This window comes from Coptis chinensis, chromosome 8, assembly GCF_015680905.1.
Source record: "Coptis chinensis isolate HL-2020 chromosome 8, ASM1568090v1, whole genome shotgun sequence".
NCBI lineage: Eukaryota > Viridiplantae > Streptophyta > Magnoliopsida > Ranunculales > Ranunculaceae > Coptis > Coptis chinensis.
Window position 1 is genome coordinate 43,851,844 of NC_141463.1, and position 4,105 is coordinate 43,855,948.

Here is a 4,105-nt window from a genome sequence, read left to right on the forward strand (position 1 = left end):
TAGCTTCAAGATGACACAAACAAGACCGGAGGCAGACTTATTATGCGAACTATCGGTGTAAATCTAGCAAGTAGCTGATATATCCGATAAATATTTCAAGTCATAGCCCCGGGAGGTAATGACAATTAGAGATTGACGTTCTCCTCATCGAGTAATGCTTTCGATATAGGAATATCATCAATAAGAAAATCAGTCATTAGCGAAACCAAAGTTTGTCTCTGTTTAATTGTATGAGTGTCAGAGACAATGTTGTAAATGCTAAGGTAACTTTTCCATTATGCAACTCGATCCGTAGACGTTGCGAAAAAACTTGCGCAGCGGATATTCGACAAGTATAAACTTCGACTATTCCTTCTTTGAAATAAGCTTAAGACGTCTGACAGCATGAAATAAGACCAGTGTAATATTTTCAATACAAGAATGCCTCGATACATATGACGGACATTATTTGCAACAGATGACGAAGAATCGTCAGAGGCAATAACCGTCTTTGAATAATTTGGCGATCGTCGGTGGAAGCGGTAGCCGGTCGTATCTGTCGGATGTTGAAAAGGAATAGGAGGGAGTAGTTCAATACCGCCAGGTTGACCTGGAACCACACATTCGCGATGATTGTTAGTAAGTGCATCGAGAACTTAGGCTCGTCGAGTATTCGTCATAACTTTTGTAGAACATGATCGTCGGTTTTGCATAAGAACCGCATACGGCGCCAATTATATTTCGACCAGATATGATCAAAACATCAAGTGTTGATAAAAGAGACGAAGAACGTAGAAAAGTAATTGGAAAAATGATGGTGATCGGGGGAATGATGAGACTGTACCTTGCGGTTGCCTATGTACCCAAATTATCAATGGGATCAAGTCTCAAGAACGTAGTTCTGAATGAAAAATAGTTTGGTATTTATATAGGTAGAGTAGATAATCCTTGTAGCTCAAGTATTCTTGTAGCTTGAGTCATTGTGATAGAATATAACTCTCAACTGATAATTATCTCTTTTGATAAGAAACGAATCTGGACATAAATTAACGTACATTAGTGGCAAGCTATATGGCTAAGGTTCAGCCTTAGACACATGAGTTAATGGGCCTGTACATCGATTCATGGTATTGCGAATTGGGCTTTAGCCCTGTCGATTAAACGAATAAAGTGGAGATTCCTACCAATGGATGTTCGCCACGTAGGTGGGGGTCGAAACACTTTACCTTACAATCTCAATGACACACAAGGAAGCCGAAGTTGATCAAACACATCTGCCACTTACTATCCCACTAACCTATTCCTAATTGAGCTAGAGGTCTTTATTAGGTGTTGCGGGGATTAGGAGATGGTTTAAGAATGAAGGAAACGGATATTCAAAAAGATAAGTCTGAGATAATAGGGTCTTCATATTACGTAACTAGAGAAAACCTTGTTCTTTTGCTTCTACACTTTGTTTCCATCCTTAGCCTTTTTCTTTTGGCTTTTCGACTCTTTTTATTCTATTTTTGAAGTTTTTATTTTATTTTTATTTTTATTTTTCTTTTCTTTTCTTTGGATGGAAACTTCTTTTCTGAAGCAACTAACTAATTTCTGTTTACACAGGTTTTTCTCTTATATTTTCTTCACTCATCATATTCTCAGACTTATTCTAAAATGGGTAGGTTGATTTTTTTTTTTTTTTTTTTATATTTTGTTTTGTTTTTATAATAAGGTAAAGGAATTGTGGTTTATGGAAGGGCTAATGAAAGGCTCAGTGGGGCGACTAGCGGAAAATATACTTAGGTCAGAATTTCTAGCTATATCGATCCAAAAAGGGCCTAAATTCTCTCTTAGGACATGGTATAGTGGTCAAGCAAGTGGACGTGTGATTTCTCTATTCGGAATATACTTCTCCCTTGTGTCATTTCTCAAATGTTTCACTCATATAAGGCTTTAGGCTATATTCTCACAAGATTTGTAGAATAAGTACTCTAGCCTAGATTTCAGAAACTTACTGCCAAACAATCATAGATACTCATGTAATATATTTATAGATAGATGCAAAGATTATTACCTACATATTAACCTAAGTTTCTAAAACTATTCTAATGCAAAAAAGCTCATTGAGACTTCTAGATTATTAAGAGCATAGAGAAAGAAACAATACCAATATTCCTAAGTGTATAGCATAAACTTTTTACTTTTATTTTTATTATTTTAAGACAAATAATACGTAATATACAACCTAATATGTGCTTAACATTTACATCGTGTTTCTATACCACCCCTAAACAATTTGGGAGAAGGGGTTCATGAAACAATTCAATAGCACAATTAAATTATGTAACTAACTAATTTTTATAATTTTTAACATTTTATAAATAAAAGTCGTAATTTACATCGTAAAAGTGTCTAATTTTTGCAAATGTTTCTATCCCACCCCAAACAATCGAACGCTTTGTCCTCAAAGTGTAAAGAGATAAGGAAAAGAATTTACCATAGAAGCGTGGCAAAATTGGCAGCACTGTAATAGAAATATTGTAAAGATGATATGATAATATGAAGCACAATTAAAGTGCATAATGCATACTAACTAACATAAACTCTCTTTGGAGTAAACATGACAGGCTTAGTGGTGGCAACATGATTTGAAATGAATACCAAAATATGCCACCCCCAAACAAAATTGGAAAACTCTTTTTAAGTTTGAAAATTTTGTTTTGGCCTATACTCGTAAAGTTGGTATTGTACTAAAAACTTGAGTCTTTTAAAGTCGATTCCCTAGACTTACTAATATATGTTTATGTTTTTATTTTATTTAGTTTTTATATGTTTGATTTTTAGAAAAACAAAACAAAATTATGATAAAGAAATAAAAATGAAACTCACTCCATAGAGAAGCACTACTCAATCCACGAGAAAAAGTGCAAGAGATAAATGCATGAGTCACATGAAACGTAGACTAAGAATCCGACACTTACAACCACTCACTCCAAAAGGAGGGTCCGGTTGCCTTAATGGTGCACTCCCATAACATAAGATTGGAATGGAGTACACTGAAGAATAAAATGAGTCTAATATATATGTATTAAAATGCAGTTTACCATATATCAACAATCGAAAAAGTTGTGGGTCTTTCCACAAATAATTAACATGGAATGCACCATCAAACAGAATTAAGCACCAAGATTTCCTATGACGTAGCTTAGTGGAATGAGAGCAAAGCCTTATAGATCTAAAACCTAATCGAGCATACTGGTTTCTTCTTTGTCCTCCTACGAAGGGGATGTCAAGTAAATGAACGTGAGAAAATTGATGGTTGTGGAAGATCATTAGGATGTGGATACTTTTGAGAAGGAAAAAAAATGGAAAAAAAAAAAAAGTGTCGGTGGCTTGTCCTTGGGTGTTACTTCTTCACCGGTTGGTTTTAGATAGTTATGAAGCATAGGAGAAACGCCAAGGTCAAGTACAAACTCAATGGTTCTTTTGAAAAAGGTAGAGGGCGAGGAACATAAGTGATGGAAGGTGAATGAGTGACATGAGGATGTGAGGTGGGTGAATGGTGTTCAACTAGTGTTCTTAGGTCTATATCATCGAGGCCTTGAGATATGCAAGATATTCCTCAATAGGTGGGTAAGAAGAATCAACTTTGGGATAGAGGGAAAAAATTCTTCTTCCGCCATGGCGTCAAGAGATGAATGGATGTCAATAGGAGAGAACTTCTGAGGCAAGAAAAGAAGGGTTGCAAAAGAGTGAAGAAAATCCTCCTTGATGTTATCTACGCCTAGGGAGTAGAAATTGTGATCCTTGTCTTCTTCCATAAGAGGGGTATCTACTAGTGTGGGGACTAAAGTGTCGGCCGCACTAATGTGAGGTACAAAACTCTTAATGGACTTCACTTCCCTTCTACGAGGCAAAACCTAGTTGTCCCTGTTTTTGTCTAAATATGTTAACCTACTAGAAAGATTTCCAAAAGAAAGAGTCATTGAGCCATCCCGACAATTGATTTGGGCATTGGCGGTTGCCAAGAAAGGGCGCCCCTAAGATGATGGGAATGGAATCACGAGCAACTTACGTGTCCAAGAATAACAAAGTAAATTTGGATAGTAAAAATCCCACGAACTTTAATGAGAATATTTTCAAC